We start from the raw sequence: 26,533 nt of genomic DNA, 5'->3' as shown, positions 1-26,533 counted from the left end.
CATGTAGTACTAAATATATTATTTTTTTTAATCCAAATATTTTATCAACAGAAATGTTACTAACATCCAAACTCATATCCTGTCAGAAAAGGTTAGTGATTCAATTGAAAAGGCCTAGTTACCATGGAACTTGTTGTCTGAAATAGTTTGTGTTTGGTTTTTTTTTTTACTTTTTTTTCATGTTGATAGTCTTTATTTTTGAATGATCTATTTAGATATCTTAGGAGTCATATCAGGTTATTCAGAGTTTAAATCCTTATCAGCACCATCTCCACTTTTTTTTTTTCTACAGACTTCTAACTATGGAACCAAATTTACTTTTTTTAATCATGTAGAAATTATCTGTTTTTTCAAGAGATTTATCAATAATTAACAACATTTGGAAAAGCCCTGTATCCTTTAAAAATAGTAGATTGTACTGTCATTATCTTTCCTTTCTCATTTATGTATTTGTGGCTTTCATCAGTCTTTTCAAAGCAATTTGAATAATAATAATCAGAATAATTATTATTTAAGTATCATTATCTTAGTCACACCTGAAATATTGCCTTTTTTGAGGTCTCTAGTAATGAATGTGTAGTTTGTTTCTAGTTTCCTTAATACTTCTCTGATACTTCTGTGCTCCCAAAATACAGTTATGGCGATAGATGCTTCAATTTTTGGGAAACTGTTCTTATTGTAAAGTGTTTTCTTTAGTGTTTTCTTTACCAAATGCTGCTTGAAGGAAATAAATGCGACATAATAACTGGTTTTCAATTCATCCACTAAGTTTTTATGTTAGGTTTTAACACTTCTGTCACTGAAACTCAGTATTGCATTACGTCTGTTGGCTGCTGCACATGCTCACTAAACAAATTATTGTTTGCTGTTTTAAAAATTATACTTGCTATTTGAAAGGAGTGGAGTGGATGATCCCCAGTATCCCATCTTTGGTTTTGTGTGCTATAGTTCCTAAATTCTACATTATCTGCTGGAAGGATGATCTAGACACAGTGATGTACTGCGTCACTGGTAAGCTTGAATTCCACTGTCTTAGTATTATGATTCATTCCACTGGGTTTCAGTTATATTTCCAATACTTTGGGTTTTTTTCCTCTATGTATGAGTATCTTCAATTTTTCTTGCCTGTTACTTAAGCAGATAATGTTCATTGCTGGGAAATATTATTTTTTTAAAAATATGTCCTTTGAAGAGTTCAGTGTAGTTGTATTTATGTTGTGAAACTAAGCTTACATGACAGAGCGTTTGTGCCTTAATTAGTCTATTGAATGAAAAACCTTTCTGGCTACCCAGTCATGTTTATTACTTTGGAGAGTGAGATTTTACAAGGGTGACGCCAACTGAAGCATAAAGCTCCCTCTACCATTAAAGACTTTTCAGTTCTTCACAACCCAAAATTCTACCTCTCAGTCCCACACTAACATTTTTGCTCAGCCACAGCTAGCTTTACAGATGTAGCAAATTCCTTGTTCTTGAGGGAAAAGGGACGTTCATGACATAACTTTCTAGATATTCCCCTCCAACAGCCTAAGGTCTTCCTGGATCAGTGGAACACAGGTTGGTAAGGTGTCAGAGGCAACCAAAGGAGGCTACTGCCAGAGGAATCCCTCTTTATCATCTTTTCTCTTTCACTACTGGAACGAAGAAAACTGTCCTGGCTGTGAAATGTCCTGCCTGTTCAGCTGCCCCTGGAGCCTTCTCTCCACGAGCAGGCTCTCACAACCTTGTGGGAGGTCAGCGCGTTTTGAACTAGACCATAGTTCAGCTGTTTCTTCCAGTTGCTTTTTCCGTCTCTTCAGATGACTCATTCAGGATAGTGATGTACCTTGGGTCCATCTGTGAAGATACACTTTCATCAGACAGCCTGCAAATTGACACTGGAGCTTGGTATGTTAGTGAAATACATAACTTTAAGATGCATACTCAGTCTTTGGCAGGCAACAATTGCAATGATGTCTACATTGTCACCAAAATATGAACATTAGAACACTTTGACCAATTTTGAAAATTATGAAAGTAATAAATACCTTCATTATTTTTTTTCTCAAACTCATTTCTCACAAATGAATGATTTGTCTTTAGAAGTAAAATTGCATTGTACTTATTTCTGCATGATTTCCCGAATTACCCTGAGAAGGTATAATTTTATAAGATTGACGAGAACGGGAAAAGTTTACAAGAGAGAAATAATCCATCAGATACCAATTATATTGTGTCCTGTTACTTTAGCTTTGCAGTCTAGATATCTGGTAAATTTAAAACAAACTGCTAAGTAATTTCAGTCGGGCTTTTCCTGTTAATTTTTCAGATTTTTGCTTTTCTTTCTTTTCTGCTGTCACTTTAATCATCCAGGTTTTTTGTTTTGATCAAAGTCAGAAAGATCATTGTTTTTATTTGAAAATAACTAGTACAACATGAATCTCTCTTGTCTTTTTTAGGATATGCTTATTTGTGATCTACTCTAATAATTTACAGAGATGCTTAAGAGAACCTGTACTCATGGGTATAAAACTGGCAAAACAGAAATCCCTGTTAATGTGAGAAATAACTTTCTTTCACTTAGTTTAAGTACAGTGTTGAAATGAAACATTAGTACAAAGAGATTTGTATTTTAGAGATCAAGTTATTGTGGTATTATGGTAATAATAAAACATTTTCATAGGTCATCAAGCTTATAAAGAAAATGATTGATAAGGTTAGGGAATCTATACAGAAAATTAAGGCTATTTAACGTATTCATGACAGACCCCTGAAAACAATAAGAGCCTTATTAAGAACTTCTGTTGCTAGGAGACAGTAACCACAGTGTCAGAATAACGTTTTTATTTCATATAAGAAATACTGGTTAACACACATAGTTAGATAATGAGTAAGGACAGCTAGGTGATGTAAAAGACTGCATGAAATGATTAATTTGTGAGATATGAAGCTAATAAAAACTGCAGGTCTTTGAAAGCTACCTTAGCGTAGTGTGCCCCAAGAACAGACTGATGACCAAGACTTGTTTGAAGCTTGACCAGCAGTAGGTGGTTACCCTGCTCCAAAGTATTCAGGTGAAGTAGTTCCAGTTTGTAAATCAAATAAGAATGAATAAAGGTAATAAACAGCTTTGAAAAATGAGATGTTTATACAGCTGTTTAATCTTGCTGATAGAGAATCAGGTTCAGTATGGGAAAGAATAGCATGGTTCATAATGTCATAGAATAAACTAAACTGTCTAAAAGAAAAGTTTCTAAAATCATCAGGACTTTAGAGAGATATGAAGGAGGATCTGTGTCACCCGGACACATGCAGTACTCTATTCTAGGAGGTGCCAGGAAAGCTTTGGGAAGACTACAGCTAAAAAAATATCCAAATAGTAGATTCTTTGTAGAAACAATGTCGTGACTGATATCTACTAGTTGCTTTAACCAGAGTAATTCTGAAATAAGTATATAAATAAATGGGTAGAGGAAATTTGATCTGGAAAGCATGATCCATATCATTAATGTGTAGTTATAAAAGCCTAACAGAGGGGGTGTCTTGTTGAACTTCAACAAGGTACATCATAAAGCTCACACCACACTTTGGTTGTGTACATATTCTCCACAGTGATCCTGTTTTCCCAGTTTTGCTAGCATTAGGGACTCCTTATAGGCCACGTTGACCACATTCAGCTGGACTCCAGGCAGATACAGGAGCCTCTGACTCCACTCGCCTGGTTCCCCTTAGCATTGGTGCTTTGAGCTGGAAAGTATATAGGCTTTGGTGTATAGGTTGTATATGCAGGAGAAGATATTTTTTAACAGCGGGGTCCTGTTATTCTCCCAAACATCTTTTCTACATCTGCTTTGCATGGAAGCAACATGCAAGCTGGATGTAGCCCCTAAGCAACCAGTTTAGGCACACTAAACTGCTCATCTAGTTCTCCATTTGTCATTTCAAAGTCAGGAAAACTCATAATTAGTGTTGCCTGTGCAGTTCTAAATCTGTTTCAGTGTGTATGTCCATCCTGATAAGAGTGTTTAATTACATAGTCATAGCCATTTTTTTCTCAGTGAGAACCATCAGTCCTATAGCTATTGAAAACTTTTCCTGTTACATGTTCTTAGGCCTCACTCATTGCTAGATAGACAAATCTTGTTAATTCTCCTGGGTCTTTTCAGTGGTATTTATCACTGTTGTGTTTCATGTGTCTTTCAAATAAGAATGAATGTCTTTTCATATGTGAAAGGTTGCTACTGTTATCATTCTATAAAGAGGAATAGAGATAAATGGTTGACATTAAAGTTGCTAATTTTGAGCATCCAATCTGAGTTGTCTACAACTTGGTATTTGAGTCAACTACAATACTGCTGAAGCCCACTGACTTCTGCACAGCTCTTCCTCTGGGTGGCTTCTCCTTATTGTCTAGGATCATCAGCAAGGGCACAGACTGCTCTGTGACCTGTACTTGAGATCTCCAATACTGGCCCAGAACTGCGATTGCTGACAAAACCTAAATCCGAAATGGACTTTGTTATTCTGAACCATGAATTCTCCCCTGGAAACACAGGTAGTGTATATGCTTTCTGAAGGTGACAGATACCATCTTTCAAAGAGGGGAGGAATAGTTAACACCTCTTTTCTTATCCAGTATGCTATCAATTACAATTCCCACCTAGGCTGAGACAGGGGCTCCTATTTTTGTTCTTTCTGAGGGTTTGCAAACCTATCTGATATATTGGGGATTATCTCTACCCTACCAGCAAATTATGTTGGAGCTGGAACATCTTACTAACTCCTGTTAAAATGGTTACATTTTCATGCATAAGAGTTTGGGGCTGGGTATTTTTTGTTTGTTTTTTTTTGGGGGGGGGGGGGCAGACAGAGAGTTAAACTCATTTGAGGGTGGAAGAGAAGAATGTGAGTCTTTCACTTAAATATTAGAATATTCATGTGCTGACATTAATATTTCACTGTATTGTAGCTCCTGTATAACGGAAGTTCTTTAGCTGGAACAAAATATCTGACCAATGCTCTTGACTGAATCACCCCATGCCCTGTTTTCTCCAACCACACAAAAGAACTCAGTTTTAAGTCCAAATACCCAGAAATAAAACAGTGACATTTTGGATGGTTTTACTAAAGCCCCAAACAAGTGAAAATGTAATTTTATGATGGAACCTTTTGGTGATACTTTGTCTCCTGTTGTAACTTACTGTTATTTAAATTGCTGCAGAAGAACTGAGAAGGGGTAAAGTTTCTGACTGTTTTTCTTATAATGAAATAATTTAAATATCCACAATAAGAACCGTAATATATTTGGCATTGCCCTTCTTTGTGTACAGGTAGTTGGGTCACACTCATTCTTTCCCCCTTAAACAGGAGTCTTAGCATAAGGTCACAATAGCTGTGAGCAAGTTTATAAATATAGAATAGGTTTTATTTGAAATACTGTTTTGGAATAACAGGTGATTATTGTTATTTTAAAGTTTTTTTTCAAAATTACAAATTTATAATTATGAAAACTGAAAAAGCGTGCAACATTAGCAAGAGCTTAACCAGAAGGAAGGAAAAAAAAAATTTGAACTGATTTTCATGAATTAGGGAGTTTTTTTGAAATTTCATTGATCTTATTGATGGGAACCTTTTGAAGCTCAGTCAAGACAAATGCAAAGCCCTGTACCTGGACAGTAAGAACACCTCCAGCACAGGCTGGGGGACAGCTCTGGTAAAGAGACCTGCGGGTCTTGGTGGACTGCAAGCTGAACAAGCTTGAATAAAAGCAGAGTTGCAAGACTGATTCCCTTGCTATTGCTGGACAATTGCATGTTTAGCACACTTGTATATCTGGCAGCATTTAGGACTTAGACTTCTGCAGGGAAAGAAACATACAAAGTAAGTACTAAGTGCTGACCATATTTTTTTAAAGCATGGCCTACGAGCTTTGACTAGAGCCTTTTGCAGTTTTGGTGACTGTAAACTTTAGCCTTGGCTGAACTGTCAAAAGAACAGATTCCCATGGGATAGTCAGTAAGTTTGATCACATCTTCCATGTATCACATCTGCGAGCCTGCCTGTTAAAGGCAAAAATAAACAACAAACCAACCAGTTTTCATGCTGCAGAACTTCTAAAATGTCTAAATCAGAAGAGTATCAGCAAAAATATTGCAGACTGAGAATTCATTTTGAGGGTTTTACATAGCTTAATCCAATAACTGGCTGTTATGTCCCAATGAAAGAGTAGCCAACTGTCTAATTTCTTTAGTCTTACTCAACTGTTTTGGCTTTATCCTCTGAAGGATACTTCAGAAGACATGATCAGTAAAAAAAAGCAGTGTTTGCTCTACAAGGTTTACTAGTCTGGGCATAATGTGATGCTGACAACTAGGCTGACAGTTTCTGTACTCACGCTGATTTATGTCCAACTGGGGAGGTACATATAGAAGGGTTGTTTCTACTAGTCTATATCTCTCTGCCATATCGTACAAAGAATAAGCTGTGATTATAATATATGTGATGTGGGAGGTCTTGAAATAAATTTTAATCTCGGTGATTGTCAGGAGAGGCTGAATGGTTTTAGCACAGAGAACTGAAAAGTGTATTTCTGAACTGGTTTCACCTTTATTTCAGAGAAATCAGGAAGGTGGCAATTTCATAATTTCTTACAAGTGTTATAAAGATCTAGAGAAGAATACTGTTCATTTGAATTTGGAAGAGAATCCAAGTGAATGCTTTGCATCAGTAAACTTCAGAGTGCTCTAGTAATTCGTCATGCTTCACAGGAAGAAAAGCAAATTGAAGGAAGTGTGTGTGTAGTGTTCTTAGCACAGTTTTGGATTTAGCTGAACTTTACTCTTCAGTTCACTGGCTTGCATGACATTAAGAAGACAAGAAAGGTCAGTCAAATGGCAACATCAAAAAGGTTCTTAAATTCCAAGGATGGCTCTTGACTTTGGCCAGGCTGGTGAATCCTTAGCTAATTGTCATGGTATAGCAGCAGACAAGCACTCCACTCCATATGTAAAATTATGTTCTTTTGATTTTTAAATAACATGCCATGATATAGCAACATTCCTGAGTTCCCACCACAATAAAACAGATTTTTTGAATTTGCTACTTAAGATTTCTAACAGATTCTAAAAGACGGAGGCTTTGATTTGTGTAAAGCTGTTCATAGTACTGTTTAAGTTTTGACCTTCCCCTTGATGTGATTAGAAGTGGGAATATAATTAATATTTCTTCACTAGGGCCAGCAGGTCAGTAGTTGCCCAGGAAAGGAAAAATGTAATATCTATGCCAAGTAGGAGCTCTGCTTTTTGAAGTTCTTTCTTGTACCAAGTGGGGTTTCAGTTTGGTAGATAAGGGAGCTGTAATCAAAACCTCAAAAATGCAAAAATTAAGGACTCTTTGAACTACTTACATTTGACCTACAAGTTTCTTTAATCTCAGTGTATCTCCTGAATAGACCTTTAGCCAGTTTCACATACAGTTATTCACTATACTCAACTCTTCTTCACATGAATGGTGTTGAAAATTGTAGTAAGGCTGGCAAGCTTCCAGAGTTAGCAAACTGTTACAGAAGCACCTTCATTCTTTGGAGAGCAAACAGTAAAGAATAAAGGAGTGTTTCTCAAATGTCCACAGATGGAAATTAGCCCTGATCATTTATGGGTGGATGCTAGCAGAATAGTGGCATAAATTAAAAATACCAATAAAATACTATTCAAGTGATTGAATTGAAGACATCAAGGCCAACTAGTTCAAGAAAGAAAATGAAAAGAAATAATTCCAGAGATGACTGCTGATTTAACTTGTTGCAATTAATACACTTCAGTGCCCTTGGAATGCCTCAAATTGATGAATGCAATGGTAATGACTACTGAATCCATCAAAAATAAACACATTCATTGTGGCTGACTTTTGAATTTAAAACAACCAGAACAGAAAGTTAAGCCATCAGGCAAATTTGAGGCATCTCACCCCTGGAGTATTCTCATTTCTTGTGTAACATAACGCCTGTGCACACTTAGTAAGAGGAAACTGGAGTGATTGGGCAAGACCTACAGAGGTGATGAAAACCATCATTAACAGAGAGTTTTCTTTAAGTTCCTAAGAGATATTTATGCATCAGTTCACTTCCAGGCTGAATACATTTTGCAACTGTGGGTGTGCATGACCACTGAGAGAAACTTTTCTGTGCATAAGTACATATTGATTGTTTCTAGGTACTCCACCATGAGCATTACATTTGTTCTCCCAAGGCAAAAAGCCAAGTTACTCCTTGGAACTATTTTTTGGATTCTGTTAAATGGCATTTAACAGAATGTATTGTAATGATTCCAACAGCTGAATGGACAGATTCTGGCCAGACTAATTAGTGCCCTTTAAAAATTTTGTGAACACTGGGCCTACTTTTTGTTATGCAGTGGAATGAGAAGTTTCAATGCCTTTAGAAGACCTGCAAATAGATGCCACTGTGGATGCACACCACATCTTAAAGCTGATATCCCAGAATTCCAGATACTGAATCAATAGCTGTTGTATGGGTGGCTTCAATTGCAGTATAAATACATATAATGATAATAACAGCATTACAATTGATTGTCTAATAAAAAAATATTAAAAAATAAACCTGAAAGCTAAATGTAGGATAGAATATTTCAGTTGGAAGGGATCTACAATGATCATTTAGTCCAACTGCATGATGGCTTCAGGGCTGACCATCCGTTAAACATGTTAAGGGTGTTATCCAAATGCCTCTGAAACACTGACTGGCTTGGGGCACCAGCCACTTCTCTGTGACTGAAATGCAGTATGGAATCCCTAAGAATCCCTTATAGGTAACTGCTCCAAAGAATTGCACCTTAGTCACATGGTTCCATTTTATACGGAAAGACTGTACTAACTTTCACTACTTTATTTATAATATAGTTACTGTTTTTTATTTGCTCTGAAAGATACATAGGGGTTTTTTTGGGGGGGGGAAGAGGGGGAGGCTGGGGGGAACCCCCTTCTGACTATATTGTTCCAGCCATCTTAATTTTAAGTTATAATGGGCAAATTCCCAACTTCCTGGTATTCTGTTAGAAGCCAATCCCAAGCCTGTCACTCTGATGGTAAGGAAGAGAGTCTTTGGAGAGGCAGCATCTCATTTGCAGTGAATTCCTGGATGGTTTTTCTTAAATTGGCTCTTCCCCAGGAGTAGCTTAAATGTGGTTATCCATTTAAATAGTTTACTACTGGGAAAACAATGCTCTATAAAGTACAAGATCTCATTTGCAAAGGAGGTCCTGGGGACTGAAAGTGGATATACACGTGCCATGTGTTGCAGTCTCCATCTTCTTCTTTTCCTGCTGTTCAGAAATAATTTGAAAATTACCTAAAATAGGAACAGTGTATTCAATGGCTGATCAACAGGCTCAGATCTGTCTCCACAGCAGAACCTGCAGTGGTAGCCTTCAGCAATAGTTCCTGTAGTCCACAGAAAAAAAAAGAAATGAGTGGTTATTGGGAGGAACAGCACAGCCTCTTCCCAAGAAGGATGTCTCAGAGGAAAGGCTTGGCTGTGGTGTGTAGGAGCCTCTGGCCATGACTGTACTACTAAAGTAGATATGCCTAGGACTGTTCTTTGGTCATGAGAGCATCTGCCCGTAGCAGCTTGTGTCCATGCTGATTTAAAAAAAAAAGAGGGGAAAAAAAAAAGGAATAAGTCTCATGCTCTGAAACAGAGAGGCTGCCTCAAAAATTTCTGGCTGGGTGATGCTCTCTTGAATCATGCCTATGCTAAAGTATGCCAAGGATAGGTCTGATAGCAACAAAAGTTACTGGCTTTAGTACAACATCTCTTCTCAGAGATCCCTTGGAATTATATAATAAAAGGGTTTTCTCTTCCCCTAATTTAGGTAGAGAATAAACTAAATCTTTGGGTCATTCATGCTTATTAAAGAGCCCAAACCACGAGTGATAAAAGTTCTAGGGAGACAAGGCTGCTTTCATACATCCAATGTTTCTTCACTTGACATTATGGAGAATATCTCTGAGGAAATATACTTCAAATCCATAACAGGCACAATGACTGCCCTGAAAATAACAGCCCTCTTATTAATGACAAATGAGCACTGGCTCTTGTTACTTATATGCTTCCTTGAAACATCAGAAAATGTTTTAAACACTATCACAAAGTTCAGTAATGTCATGATATTTGTTGGAACTAAACCTACTATCGTCTGTAGTTTTAGTTTTATTGTCCAACAGAATTAAAAAAAAAAAGTCTCAGAAATAATTGTCTATGTTCTTTTTTGTTTTTTTGGTTTGTTGGTTTGTTTGTTTGTTTTATTTTTTTATTTTAATTTTATTTTACTCAATGCTCCTTTCAGCCTGTTGTGCATTCCATGTTTGGCTGCAGTCTTTTTGGAGAGTTTAAAAGACTTCAGAGACACATCTTAGAGTTTTAACACAGTTACAAAGTGTTGGGACAAAATGGGGAGATCTTCAAATGTGACTTTAATTCTCTGCTGTAGTGTCTATAGCAACAGTGGTACACACTTTTCTTAGCATACTATTAGCATTAAAATTTAATAACATGTAGGGGATATCTGGGCTGTTACACATAGATGAAGAAGACAAGAGTCCTTTTCAGGTAAAGTACATAACTTCAAAATATGCATATTTCTCCCGTATATTCCTCATTTTTTCTGTCATCTATTTTATCATAAACAAAAACCAGCTACAGTCTCTGAAGGAAGCAGTAAAATTAAAGAATGCAGGTACCACTCCTAGGTTTTCCAAATGCTCTAAAGAACAGTGATTTAGATTTTCTAAATTGACACAGTTACTATATTCAATAAATTATTTATTTTTGAGAGGGTAACTTGGAGAAGTGAGTTGAAGTTTCATATACTTTATAAACCCAGCATTTTATCATCAACTGTTTGTGTTCTTCCCTAAACAATGGTTTCTATTAGTGTCTTGTACGATTACATCTTTTTGATTATTAATGGGTTCATAAAATATATTTTTTTTACCCTATTTCTATTTCATTGTTCATTCTATCTGGGAAGGAGTTTTGTTTCTAAAAAGACAAAGAGCCCAGTTGCCTGAATGTAATTGTATTCTCAGTTTACTTTAAGCAGAGATTTTAGTTGATCTAAAGTAAAAAAAGGTTGGTTTTTAGCTGTAAGCCAAGTCAACAGAAGCTGTGCTTTCCCATTTTTCCCCTTTTATTACCTAATTGTTATTCCTTATTGCAAAGTGTCTGCCATTATGTTATTTATTTATTTTGCAGCAGGTTCCTTTTCCTTTACACTTGTTCTAAGGGGTACTAAACCCTTAATGCCACAGTGACCAATGGTAAATCACGGTGTCTGACACTAGGAGACAAAAGAAGCAGGAGGAATCTGTGAAAAATGCCTGCAAGAAGCGAAGCACAGCATGGATGGAGATGATTCACATCTCTGCAGTGAATCTTCAGTAAAAGGTAGCAGAGCAGAACCAAAGACCATTTTCACTCATCTTGAATTCATTTCCCCTGATCTCTAAAGTATTTCCCTGCTACCCACCAGAGCTTTGAACCAGGCTGCATGTCTGAGTACTGCTTTTTTCTTTTTTTTTTTAATTTCCCCAAAAAAGTGAGAGTAAAAAGGGTAGCTAAGAGAGGGACAAGCTGCATGCAAGGAATGCAGAAAAGAAACCCATTTGGATGTCTGTCTCTCTGTCTATTCCTTAAAACTTTCTCACATTTTTGTGCAATCTGATTTAGAATAAAAAGTTTTTCAAAAACATGTAATGACCTTAAGTTCCTGAGTCACTTAAATGCTCTTGGAAATGTTGCTGGAAGTGGACACATCCATACTTAAACAAAAAATGCTTTCTATTTAACAAAGCTACTGGTAACTTTTGATCTATTTTTATAGCTATTTTAGCTGTTTCCTTGAAAAATGAGTCTTTTTCTTTCGCTTTTGCAAGTATTTTAATGTCTGATTTACTAACTTAGGACTACCTTATTCCTGTACAAGTCTATATAAATCTGCATGTTACTTTTAATCAAGGAGAATCACACTTGTTGCTCTTCATCCTGCAAAGCTATAGACACATGCATATGTGAGTCACTCACAGACTCAAAGTAATTTAAGCTTGCACAGATAATATTACTTTGAGTTGGGAGTGACCTCATGGATTCCTCTGTTCTTTTCTACAACTGCAACCACGGTGCAAGCTGATTTTCCTTGGGTTTACGCTAGTGTTAGCATAGCTGAAAAGATACTCTGTATTTTCCTGCATTCCTGGCTGAAAGCTTTTCTGGCATTCCAGCTGGTGTCTGCAGGTCAAGAGACTTGAGACCCAAGTCTGAGTGCTTTCTGATTAACTTCAACTGAAGCTGGAAAAATCAACACAAGAGTTTGCTACTATTAAGGTATTGAATCTGGATTCCTCACATGTTCAAGTTTAAATTTAATTGGGAGTGGATTACCCTATTAAATTCTTTGGAGAGGTGCCTGAATTTTTCCTAGCAGTTGAAGCTCTATACTTGTTACCTAGACTGTCCACAACTGAGACTTCAATAGTCATCATCTAGGCTCCCTCTTTTCTTATGGGAGCTCTTGGCTGCTGTTCACTGTTGCGACTGAATTTTGGATCCTTCTAAAAGAAATAATTTTTTTTCTAAAACTTCTGGGTATGTAGAAGTAATACTATTGTTACTTGTGTGCTACCACATGATGTAACTTTTGTTATAAGATTAGTCTAAATAGGCTGTTAAAAGTTTAAAAGGGAGCTGCGAAAAAGCCTGTGGATCTGAATCTTTGCTAAAGAAGCAGTAATTTACTACCCAAAAACGGGTAGACAGTTAGGGCTGGAATTTTTAATGCCACAGGAAAGTAAAAAATGGCTCATTTCTTCATGCACAAACAGAACAGAATCTTTTTATGCTAAGCACTCTGCTTTATGAACACACACAAGAGCCCCTGTGCTTGTATCTTAACAGAATAAGCCTACCAATATAATATATATTATGCTCATTGATGCTATATATTGTAAGGGTTTTTACTGCAGAAGCACTTTTGCCTTGCCTGGGTCAACAAATATAACATCAACCTTTTTACTTTGCTACCATCAGTGATGTTCTAGAGCCTAATAGCTAGAGGTGGGTCTCACTGCATATCAGAGTGATTGCAGTGAATATAGAATGCTCAGCCTGCCCTGTCTCAGATCTCCAGCTACAGCTCAGGGTGGCAGACAAAGGGAAAAGAGAGAAAACATGTGCATGTGTGCAAGCGTAGGCAGTGTTAACAGAAGGGAATTAGCTGGCTTAGAGCTTTGATTATCAACTACAGAGAGTTTCAGCTCTGGTCTCTCGTCTGAATCAGTCAAATCCACGATATCCAAAAGTAGTTATCAGCTGATGATTATCTGATTGCTTGTGAAGTAATAAGTTTGAACTGGGCTCCCCCAGCGAGACTCACCTGGTGTCTGTGCACCCTTTCCCAGGTGCTCTGGGGCCAGTCGAGGAGGTGATGACCCCAGGCAGCCCCAGCTACCTGTAACCCTCCCTTTGCTGATGTGAGGGCTGCCTCTGCCACAGGCCTGCTGCCGAGTTGCTGGTGTAGTTGCTCCCAAACACATCTTGGTTAAAATGAGCCAAATAACCTAAGAGTATCGGCTAATCTGGCTGGATCTGTCAGGAATGGTGGGGAGATGGCCATCCAAACCCTTCTGCCAGCAGGCTGGAGGAGCTGGTGGGCTGCAGCAGTGGGACTGGCAGGTGGGGCTGGGATCAGCAACCCGTGCAGCCAGCACAGCTTCATCTGCAATGGGATTGATGGGGATCTACAAATACAAATCTGCTTCCTTCACTCTTGTGATAGCTCCAACCTATTTCCAGGGAATAAATCAAAGTAAGAAATCACCCACTTGGCCTTACCATCCTTTGGTTTTTTCTGTTATGGATGTCAGTGAGTTAATGACTGTGACTTAATCTATTAAGACTAAACCTTGGTCCCATTACAAGAGCAGACAAATAATCATTGCTTTCTGTGAAATCAGAGGTTAGTTCTTAAATGATGAGAGAGTTTGTAATTCCTTGACCTGCAACAAGACAAAGGTGCTCAGTGCAGGGAATATAAACACTTATCCTGGACCAGCCTGAAAAGCAACTACTCCTGTGGCCATTCCTTACACCTGGTCAAAGTGAGTAGGGTAGAGTGTGGAAGCTCCTGGTTTCTGCGAGTCCTGCAGCCAGGACAAGGGCTGTGATTTCAGTAATTTTGACAAGCACTGAATTCACTATTAAACATTTAAAAGGAAAGAGTGAGAAGTGGAGATTTTCTTTTGGTTCCAATTTTATAAATCATGTACAGTACTAATGGCATGAGAAAGTTCTGTGGGAGGGAGCAGCAGCAGCTATCCTAGAGACAGGTGTGAGGTGTGGCCCTGAAGTTTGCATTTCTGGAGCCTCTTTCTCAGCATGAGCTGCAGGTAATAACCACGTAAAAGAAGTTGTCACCTTTTGGCCTCTGCACTTTTAGCTCTCAAATAATGACCAAAAACGTGAAGTCATCAAATTAAAAGTTTACATCTGTCAAGCTATAAATACATAGAAGAGAAGTTCTGTTGTTCAGCGATGTTAAAAAGAAGTTGAAAAGCCTCTGCACTGGAGCATAGTCGTGATTAGATAAGAATACATTTTTAAAGAGCATACTCTTGCTTTAATTAAATTCTCAATATAATCCTAATTTTTTCTGTCTCATTATTTGAAGTGCAACATATGTTAACTCCACTAAAACCAACGCACTGTCACCGTTCTCTGTGTGTGTTTTACACGTATCTCCCCCAGCCATATCACCTGTCAACAAGTTGGTTACCTCTAATGATCTATTTAGTCATGTGGTTCCATTATTTCAAGGTTTAAGTTCTTTTTCTGACAGAGGAGGCAGGTAACTTTGGGATGGAGGTGTGTGTTAATATTACAGTTAGGCTTTAATGAACCAAGTTCATCTGAGGAAAAGGATTTCACCACCGTTGCTGGCTCAGAAGCAGGACATCTCCTGTCTCCCTTGGTTGACAGGTACTGTGCAGTTTATCAGTTGCAAAGTACCATTGAGTTGCCCTCCCTGTAAGGATTTCCACAGAGCCTGGCTGCTGTGCCTCCACTCCAATCCACCCTCTGTTCCATCCCCCTTAGCGGGTGCTTGCTGTTGTATAAGAATCATTGTAGAGCTGCCAACTGCATTCCATCAAGGAGTAGCAGCTGCATTTTTCCCTACAATGTCCTTACCATTATAAGGAGTATTAGAATATGAATATAACTTCTCAGTTTCTTTTAATTGGTACCCCCAGCTGTCTTCCCACTGTACAAAAGGGTAGCTGTTCTGTGGGCTTTCGTGTTTGAGAGGTTTCCAAGGAGGGCGAGAGATGATCCTACAGAAAAAACTTAAGATAGGGATTTTGGACGGAAGTTGTGAAAGGAGGGAAATCTGAATTACAGCCGGACTGATGATGCTGTCACAATGCACATTTGCCAAAATCTGGAGATGTTGCTGTGCTGGTGTACTTTCTGAAGAAATATTGTAGGACAATACCATCTGTCCAGGATCTGTAAAGTTCTTTATTGATTTACTGGAGTCAGTATTGTTAAGGTTTTATTTTCAAGTATTTATTTAAAGTTGTATCTACATGTGAGTGTTCACAATACTGTATATTTTTTATTTATTTCTGTTTACTGTGTCTAGTAAAAGCACAGACCAACACTTACCAGAGGTGATATACAATCTGTTATTTTAGCATAAATGCTTACTGTTCAGCACCTGCATAAGATTAGCCATGACAGCTGATGATTTAAAATGTATGATGCATCATGTTGTCAATATAATTTCAGCTCCAAAAACATACAAATTCTATTTTAATCTTCCTGTCTTTGCACATATAATTTTAAACAAAGAGCAACTCTGGACTCTTCTGACAATTTTATATCTTATTGCATTGTATAATGTGGATTATATACAACAGAGAAAAGTACAGTTTCCCCACAGACTCTGCCCTGACAGATTTGCAGCCTGCTGAATCCTGCAAAGAATTGAGGATGCGCACTACAATATCTCGTCTCCTGCAGGATGCTGTGAACTTTCAAGTTGTTTTCCCTGTGTAATTGCTACAGGTTTTAAAGTCAGGTAATAGTGGTAGAAGACTAAGTGATATAAAAAAAATACAATTCATGAGCAGTGTTTTTACATTTAGAGTAATACACATTGTAAATCAGATCATTGTCTAGTTTGCTAATATGTGGCATATTGTGCTGCGACGTAAAACTAGAGCAGACCACTTACCAAATCTGGAGTGCTATTACTTAATTGAATGCATGTCACGTGCCAGAAAAAAGCAGACATAATATATACGAAGATGAAAGTGGAATAGGATGATGTGAAGGAGAAAAGCTTTTTGATTTGACACTAGATGATGAAGTGGCCACAATTTATATATTTTGACCCTTGTCATTCACCTATTTCATGCCAGCAATGGTATTTATTAATTTATCGTCAGCATTTAAAGTATTAATATTGTAACTTGTAAATATTACAGTCAGATGCAGACTTGTATATTTTAAATCAGTGGTGAATTTATCACAACACTGCACTAAAGAAACCATGGCCTCAGGATTTAAAACCAAAATTAGTAATGAAGTAAAGAAGTTGTTAGTTAGTGTGTTGGTGTCAGATTTGACAGGGCAAAGCCAAGTAATTTTGTAAATTTATTCTCTACCCCACAAAGATTGCCTAAGCTAACTATTAATAATTTGATATTTACTATTTAATGAGCTCAGATTTAAGCAAATACATTTTCATCTTTATGTTTATCCTTATGAAAGTATAAACTGATGTATTATGCAAATGGTCTCATCTCCAGTAAAAGCACTAGCTTCCTTCATTCATGCTGACTTGTCTATGTGCTCCCATGTTGACACCTTCATTTTGAATATCCCTCTAATCCCTTATTTATTGATTTATAGTAATCTCATCAAGAAAACACTTCCTTGCAGCTTATTTCACTTCTGTTGACTAAAAGATGTTGATAAAAAGCAGCCTCTTCCCAAGGCAGCTTTGGACTTGCTATGCTTGGGTTCATGGACAGCTCAAGAATTTGCTCTTGCGTGCACTTGGTACTGTGAGAGAAAATCAGGTTTTAAATAACCTCAGCCAAATCATCCCTGTCACGGGGAGTGTCCAAGCCAAGAAAATTTACGTATGATGTAAAGAAACAAGTACAGTAAAGGGGCAAAATTCATACTGATGACTAGAGCACACTCACAGAAAACAAGCGTGTCTAAACTGAACGTGTAGAAGTAGGAGCATTACAGACCCCTTTGAAGGATGTGACTGCCGTAAGCCATTAGTTCGTGTCATGATTTAACCCCAGGCCCATACAGCCACTCACTCACTCCCCCGATGGGATGGGGAAAAGAATCAGAAGGGTAAAAGTGAGAAAATTCGTGGGTTGAGCTAATGACAATTCAATAGGTAAAGCAAACGCCAGACTCACAAGCAAAGCAAAACAAGAAATTTATTCACCACTTCCCATGGGCAAGTGTTCACCTATCCCTAGGAAAGCAGCGACCCATCGTGCGTAATGGTGACGTGGGAAGTCAAATACCGTCACTCCAAATATCTCCCACCTTTCTCCTACTTTCCTCTAGCTTTAAATGCCATATTGTGTGGAATATCCCTTTGGTTAATTAGGGTCAGCTGTCCTGGCTGTGTCGCCTCCCAATTCCTTGTGCACCCCCAGCCTCCTCACTGGGGCAGCATGGCATGAGGAGCAGAAAAGGCCTTGACCCTGTGCAAGCACTGCTCAACAGTATCTAAAAAAATCTCTTTTATCAACAGTGTTTTGGTCACAAATACAAAACACAGCCCCATACTAGCTACTATGAAAAAAACTAACTCTCTCAACCAAAACCATCTTGACTTCCCACCTCCCATTCATGGCTGTCTTTTCATACTACTCCCTGAAATCCAGGCAAGAGCTTTTCATTTAGGTAACTCTTTGTAAACTCCCTAATGCAATCTTAGGAAGTGGGGAAAATAGTGCAGCAGTATTAGGACAGTATAAATAGTAGTGCTTGCATCATTATTTCTTTAGAAGCATGCACTGATTCATCCTTATGATTATTTTCCTATTTGAAGAAGATGATATAATATAAAAATATTAATAAAATAGGCTTTTGACTTAAGTACTCCTCACTCCAGAAGCTTCTGGAAAGCAGATGTAAATGTCCACTAACCCCATATACAACAAAAAAGGCTGGGTCTAAATTATTTATGTGGTGTGCTCAGTGGGAGGGGGATAAACAAGGCACAGACAACAGTTGCTGCTGTGGGATGGTGCTGAGCTTGTCACTGACCCTGGTGTGAAGAAATGCTGCATGGAGGGATTGCAGATGAGCCTGTGCATGAGGGTCGAGGACCATGTATTTGTTGTGAATGTTTATAATTTCTCTGATAATAGATTATCATGTACAATGCAGGGAACAAAGAGCAACTCTCACCTCTCCTTCCCTTGAATAGCAAGTCACCTTATCCTGTGATGTACAAGGCAAAATAATTGCATCTCAAATGTGTGGTGCGTTTTTGTTTAGAAGGTTAGCACGAAATTGATTTATGAAACAATTTTCCCTGTTTATGTCAGAGAGGCCGTTTTCTGGTGAATAATTAGATGTGGGTTTCTCCTGTATGGTGACATACACTTTTGTGAAGATAGGTATAGTTGTTGCTTTTCATTACATAAATCTCAGAGGAAATTCTGTCTAGTTGCTCGTGAGAAATTTTTTTCCTGTGACGTGATTTCAAAGATTGATTCTAGGTGATTTTGGAAGAGTAATTTTTTGAATTGTGTTTACCTGTGCTCACAGTGACATGCAGTAAACAATGATCTTGTGCTACTCTAGAGGTAACTCTCCCCTTTTTATCTCGAAGTCAATTACTTGTTAATCCGAGATTAACATATATGAGAATACCTGTACAATATAATTGCATAACATGGAAAAAAATTGTCCTCCTGGTCCTCAAGCTACCCCCTGGGCTTTCAGTTTGGTAGTGGGCAGCTCAGGGCAAAAATACTCTCCTGACTTTGTGCCTTTATTTTATTGCAGGCATCTATCAGAGGCAGCCACGGTTTATGCATACTGACTGGAGTTTTTTTCATCCTTTTACATAGATTTTTAGGTAATTTTTCAAACTTTGCTACCTAAAGTTATGTACCTAAATTATTGCTTGTTTTTTCTGGGCATCCCTTTTAATCATGTAAATACCGGATTAGATTCAGATGTCCAGTAGATTTAATCTCCTAAACTTGAAATAGTGCTCTGCCTTTTATTAGACATTGAATTGTACTTTTTTTTTTTTTAAATAGTTGTAGGGTTTCCAATGAGTTTCCTTAAAATATAATTCAAATCTCATCAAGTTTAAACAAGAAAAGCTGAACATTAAATGAGCTATTTACTCTTTATGGCCTTATAGTCAATCTTGGAATACAGCAAGCAAAAACATACAGAACATGTTTGATATGTTATTGGCATATTAACACCAACATTTTTAAAAATATTATTTTTATGAATTTTTTAGATCAAGTGATTTTAAATGTACTATACAAGAAAGGAATTATAATCCATTGAATAAGCTGATGTTGGGAAAAATCAGACTCAAATTTTAAGAAACTGTGGTGATTCTACAAATCCAGGATCCTTGTTTGAAACGGGATTCCTTTTAATTTGTAGATATCTTAACTTTACTTCCTCCTTTCCTTAGTGTGGACTGAAAATGCCCATTTTTTCCCAGGGAAAATGATACTCTCTGTTCCTGATTAAATTTCAACTCTAATTTCAGAATTTGGTTTTCATATTAGTGGAAGTAATCTTGACAGTGGTTTAACAAAAATGAAACTTATTTTATTTGATTATTTTACTGTTTGTTGGGATATGCCTTTAACACTTAAATAAATTTTCCCAATCTTAATATTAGGATTCTTTGAATATTAGGATTCTTTGGAAGAGAGGAAGAGGAGATTTTGTTCCGGAATATTTTGAGTAGAAGCACCATGGATTCTTTTCAGCTGGTTTTATAGTTATACAGTTTCCCTAAAAAGCAGTGTAAATATTGGGTTGAATGCCTAGAAGTATATTTCTCAGTTGTTGTCATGTATTAGGCAGAATCTTGTATTGGAATCATGAAAAACGTAGCTCTTCTAAACACATGGAGATGAAGGAAGTATGTCAAGTCTGATGAGTACATGAAATATTAACAGAAAATTCTCTTACTGATATGAGGACTTCTGTAAACCCAGAAAACACCCAGAGTAATGCAGGGTCAGCTCTCTAACAGGATGGGCAGTTGAAAACTCTTCAGGCAGATGATTTCTGGCAAGGTGGTCCAGAATTCAAACCTCCATGACCTTCTACCAAACCTTAGATAACAAAGGCATATTAGAAATAGTACTAACTGCGGTCATAAAACTCATTCACCCAGACTGAAATCTTCCTTAAAATAGAAGTTACAGCCTTCTTGGGAGGCTCATTCCTTAGGATTAACAGAGCATTCACTACTTGTGGGAAAAATATGGGCCTAAAATTGGAAGGCATCATTTTATAAAGCAGGACAGAGACAGAGAGTTGTGGCAAAGGGAAGCAAGGCTACCCCTGGCATCTCAGAGGGAGTCATTAAGATGAACTTAGTGGGGGGGGGGGGGGAAATCACTCTCTTGGCATGAACATTACTGAGGAACATTACTGAGAAACTAGCTGGTCCCCACACTGGCCGGCTCTGGTGAGTGGAGGCGAGACAGATGCAGAACTCTGATTGTATTGATCTGGGTAATAAAAAATTTAAAAAGAATTTTTTTTTTTTTTGTAGGAGTAGAAATGAGCTAGGAAACCGATTGCAGCATAGACTGGTAACTTACTAATCAGAGTTCAGGGCAGCTGGAAGTAGAATAAAGTACATGGGGAGGGAAAGGCCAGCAGCCACCCCAGAAAAAAAAATGGATAAACTCTGGCTAGCATATGGGAAAAGTGGAAACCAGATGCATAACCTCTTGATCATGCTACATGGCAGAAATTTAAAAGAGAAGCGGAGACAGGAGACTTACCTCTTTGTGAAGCTTGTAGTTATACAAATTCTGGTACAATCTTGAATTACAAGTTTCTCCTTGCTCTGTCCTAAATGGTTGGCCAGCTACTGTCCATTGCAATTTTTTACAGACATGTTGATATAGACAACCACGTTGATAAGTAGATGGTTGAGATTAATATATCTGTGGTGTCATTAACAGACATACATTGTAGCATGCCACGGTCCGAGGGGGGAATGCGGCTATGACACAACACAAACGGGTCCAGAGACAAGGCAGAGGTGCAACTGGGATGCTTTATTGAGGTGTCCAGAGGTTTTATGGGTTTAGGCGGGGAAAGGGCTAGAACATGGGGTGGAGCATGAGACAGACAAACAGGGGAACAAATCGGGGTAGGGACACAGGCAAAAGGGGGAGGAACGTGGGAGGAACCGGGGAAGGAAAGGGCGAATGGTAACTGTCTCCTCTCTGCAGCTTCTGCAGCTTATCAGAGAGGGGAGCGGGGAAGCAGAGAGCAGGCAAACTCGTGGCAAGCCCAGGCATGCCCAGGCTGTGCACTGTGTCGTGTGGATACAATGAAACCACATAATAACAGTAAAGTCCATATAATAAAGTCCTGTCAATTGCTGTATGTTTTTCTCCACGCCTGGAACCTCTCCCATCCTGAATCTTGTTCCTTCACAGCAGCATACAGAAAATTGATTATTTATTCATACATTGAATGGTTCCCAATGGACTAGACATTTTACAACCTACGTGGAAAATAGCCTATGTGAGATCAAAATATAAATGTTATAATTGAAGTGAGAAGGTTTGGAGAGGGAAGAATTTACTCATTAAAAAGTGCATTTCCCTAAGAAATGAAATAACTGGCTGCCATGCTGTCCTCAGTTTCAATGCTATTAATAAACTGATGGGCATGGCAGCAGACAGACTTCAGTAGAGTATTGAGGAAGCCTTGTGGATTGCTCCAGGGGATGTTCTAGATGCTGTTGTGTCCTGGCTTACTCTGCTGGAGGATGCTGAGTAGAATGAGTACTCCACTCCATTACATTGCTTGCCACTGTGTGCTACAACCAGCATGAATTTCTGATGTTGTTTAGAAGCTTACATTGAAAATGGCCCTAATTTACTAACCTACTGACCTGCAGAATTGTTCCGAAACCCAAAACGTCTTAACGTTACTTAGTTAAATTGCTGCTTTCTGTGTTTTCGTTCCTAAATAACAGTGGTGAATGAGAACTTGTACAACCAGTCGTGACTTGATTTAATATTCTCAAAATGTAATTTGACTTCACATGTGATTTAAAATACAGTGAAAAGATTTTTATCTTTTCATATGCAAGAAAACAAATTTAGCTTTGCAAGTACTCTGGGCTGCTTTAGAAACACTATAATGAAACAGGGGACCACCTCTTAATGATTTTAGCCTGATGACGGCCTATAACACTCCAACATAGGAGTAATCTGTCTTTTAAGAATTTGAGCAAAAGGTGTTTCTAGTTGTCTGAAACTACAGAAGTATATGAGAAAAATCTTGATGTATTAAAAATTGGTGATGAATAATAATGTCTTTAATGCATGTATTTATATACTCTTTATATTTTCTATGAAGTGTTTGTTTCAATGCAGGCTCAACTTCATGTGTTTTCAATCGCTCTAGTTTCAATACATCTAGTCTAATTTTTATACAAGAGTTTGAACTGAGCTCTATTCACATTTCTGACATGTCCTACAGCATTCTATTCCCAGAGTCATCATCTGCAGAAGGGGTTGCTGCACCCTTAATGAAAGAACTTGTCCCAACTCCATTTGACACTGTGGTTTAATATGCTCCAGATTTTTTTGAGGTCTATAAAAAGATTTTGAGGAAATTTCAGAAGTCCTCCTCATCTTTCTGTGCTATGACAATGTATCTGTAGAGACAGATATGGAGCTGTGGTATTAAATTCCTTGCTCTATCCTCAGAGATGCTCAAAAGCCATCTGGACATGGTCAAGGGCAAACAGCTCTAGGTCACCCTTCGTGAATGGAAGGTTGGGCCACATGACCTCCAGAGGTCCCTTCCAACCCCACCCATTCTGTCCTCTAATTACTTTGATGACAGAAATTACAATGTGTGTGGATATACGTTTCACAGAACACTTATTTTTGTTCATCAAATACGGTTGTTTGAGATTCTCATCACTACAGAATACAGTCAGTGAGAGAAACATGGATTTTCTTCTAACATGTAACCAGACTCAGCTTTGTACTTTTTTGAGCTTTCAGCTCTAACTACATATTGAAGGTTCACATTTTATTAAAGCTGACATTCTTATGGATTTCTGTACTCACAGAATACTGGTTTTTGAACTCTTTTTCTACACTTTTTGGATTTCTCATATGTCTTTACATCCTTTAGAAAAGATTTCTATTTCTGAACCACAGTGCCGTTGTTATTGCCCTTCTTATTGCTTCCATCTTAGTTTCAGTCATCTCCAGCCTTACATATCCAAATGTTTGTGATCCTTTCCTGTCTTGCTTTGAGTAGTGTTTGAATTCCTTAAAGGAAGGCAGAGTTTTGTCATGGACTTCTCGTGAGACTGGCATTTTGCTCTCTCTCCCAAGACTACTCAGTTGCTCTAACACTGTCTGTGAGTGCAATGTACTAATGATAAAGCAAAGTTGTGCTTCATTCAGGAACACCTGAAATTGCTATATTTGGAAAATCAAACTCTATCACTTTAAGTGTAGAATATCATTCTTTGGTTAAAACCTGCTGCTTGTTTCCACATATGCATTCAGTTGGACCAGTTACTTGACTATAGTGATGAAAGTTATCCATATACCTGAGTAAGCTTATGGCTTGAGTTAAGTGTTTCTTTTTTTTCTCGCAGGGAATAGAATTCGTAACATAGGTCAGAGACTGTTTACAAAAGCTTTTGTACGAAGTTTTAAATATGAAAGGGTAAATTAAGGAAATCACTCTTCCCCCCCCTTCAATCTTTTCACTTAAATCTAGATTTTTCTGCATATAAATATATAGAACATTTTCTGTAATTGCTCTCCTAGCAGAGCAGATGACTTGTCAGTAGATAATAATATACTCAACACTTAAATAATTCCTTCATACATATTATTAGAAAGCATTTTACATGCAGTCCCAGCAATATCCATTTTACAGCTGGAGAAAGGAGAGATATATTAATTGATTTGTTAAGAGCCAAGAAATGGATAAAAACAGGCTCAAACATAGGACAGGAGGATTAAATTCTTATGCACTCTACATCAACAGGAAGTTTTGCTGTTCATTTTTATGAAGCAACAATTTTATCCCAAGCGTCCTACAATCTTATCTATTGCATAGCTTAGGGCTGATTGCCTTTACCTACACTTGAGATGATTGACCTGACTTTGTTTTAGATTTTTATCCTAGTATGGATTGCTGTGCTCATGGATGAGATCTCTCTCACTTCAACTATCCGCAATTAAAAATTTAAGTTCAAGCTATTTTTTTGAGCTTCTTTTGCTGTCAGTGAAGAAAAGAGATGCAACTCCAGAATAATCTTCTTTCCAACTATCTGAGGACAAAGATGAATTATTAGTTTAAGCTGGCCCTGCTGTCAGAAGCAGCAGTCTTGGAGTCTTTCCCCCTCTTCATGTGTTCATCATGAAGTGTGAGAATGCACTGTGTGGTGAGTGGATCTGTGTAAAAACTAAGCTCAGGGGAAAAGGGCCGATTTTCAGTCAGATCAGCTCCCTGAACAATTTACCATATAGTCATACAAATGTAGGTATTAGCACAAGAGAGAAATCTGTGGAGGACTGGGAATAGGGAGTGTGAGTAAAAGCAGGGCAGGCCTGCTTTCTTTCCATGGTAGCATCAGGTGAAAGGATCTCCTGAACACCAGTCTAAGCCACCTGTGCTGGTTTTGTCTGGAACAGAGTTAATTTTCTTCACAGTAGCTGGTATGGGGCTGTGTTTTGGATTTGTGACCAAAATAGTGTTGATAATTCAGAGATGATTTTGTTGTGATGAGCAGCACCTACACACACTCAAAAGCTTTTCTGCTGCTCACCCCAACCCACTAGTGAGGAGGCTGGGGGTGCACAAGGAGTTGGGAGGGAACACAGGTGGGACAGCTGACCCCCGCTCACCCAAGGGATATCCTAGACCATATGAAGTTGTGTTCACCATATGAACTTTGGGAGCCATATGAGCTGGGGGAAAGAGAAGGAAGAGGAGGACATTTGTAGCGATGGCATTTGTCTTCCCAAGTCACTGTTACGTGTGATGGGGCCCTGGTTTCCTGGCAGGCTGAACACCTGCCTGAGCATGGGAAGTGCTGAATGAATTCCTGCCTTTGCTTGCATACACAGCTTTTCTTTACCAACTGAACTCTCTTTATCTTAACCCATGCCTTTTCTCACTTTTGCCCTCCTGATTCTCTCTGCTATCCTCTTGGGCAGGAGAGGGAGTGGATGGCTATGTGGGGCTGAGCTGACAGCTGGGGTTAAACCATGACACCACCTACCCTATTAAGCAAGATTAATCTCACCCAGAGTTTATGTGCAATCAGTGCTACCTGGCACTAACCTTATCAGCTGAAGTTTAGTGTGATATTAGTTTATCAGTGAGGCTTTTTTAAACTCCACCTTTGTGAAGGAATCTGACATGGTTAAATAACCAATTTAATTATTGAGAAATTGCTGTTATTGGAAGTGGAAATGCTGAGTTCTGTGTTTATTTGTAATATCTTACATGAGAAGATATGGTTAATTTCCAGAATCCTAATTATTAAAATTTTAAGAATTATAAAATTGAAAAAGACTGAACAGGTTCACCCCATGCTCTGATTTTATACTTGATCTAGTTACAATTCTCTTAGATACTTGTTTATTTTAGTGAGAAGGCAAGCCCAAAAGGATTAAACCTTGCCTGCAGCTTTGTTTTTGTGCAAAAGTCAATTATGGCTGGCTAAATATCCCTGAGGTAAACATGTGTGAGGTTGATAATGTGGTTAGAATAGCAACAGCAGTTGTAAAGGAGACACTGGTGTTCATGGAGTTAACACATTCCATATTGCTATCATGCAAAAAATTACAGACACTTCCAGTCTGGGAACATCAATCAATTTTTGTTAACTTTCAGGATTTTTTCTTCCTGATAGAGCTAATATTACATCTAAATATTATGTGTGCTGCATCTGTAAATTTCATTCCATTTGCTTAAGGAAACCTTCTGTATGAAAAATGTGAGTTAAAAACTATGTTATTTACATGGTGCCACTGGATTGATTGTGGAGTGGGTCAAATCCTGCCATCCTTAATGAGGAAAATATTGACTAATGGCTTAAGTAAATATTATCTGAATTCAATGAATGTTGAAGTCTCACGTATTAAGTGTTCAGAGGAGCAGAAAATGGTTCATAGCTTTTCCTCCTATGATTGCACCTAACCAGCCATGCTCATGCTT

General features: G+C 38.0%; 1 long non-coding RNA gene across 1 annotated transcript; it reads right to left on the bottom strand.

Annotated features, from left to right (window-relative positions):
* Positions 1-393: 393 nt before the first annotated feature.
* LOC120324086 lies at positions 394-21,357 on the bottom strand. The gene is made up of 4 exons (XR_005565090.1): positions 21,094-21,357; positions 20,267-20,412; positions 9,344-9,435; positions 394-1,836 (listed from the first exon to the last, which is right to left on the bottom strand). It is a non-coding gene; the product is annotated as an uncharacterized LOC120324086 (long non-coding RNA).
* Between the last annotated feature and the right edge of the window lie 5,176 nt (positions 21,358-26,533).

The sequence above is a fragment of the Pipra filicauda genome, unplaced genomic scaffold (assembly GCF_003945595.2).
Source record: "Pipra filicauda isolate LSUMZ 115617 unplaced genomic scaffold, ASM394559v2 scaffold41_size5083284_pilon, whole genome shotgun sequence".
NCBI classification, from domain to species: Eukaryota; Metazoa; Chordata; class Aves; order Passeriformes; family Pipridae; genus Pipra; species Pipra filicauda.
Note: the sequence above shows the minus strand (reverse complement) of the source record. Positions and strands in the feature narration are given on the sequence as shown.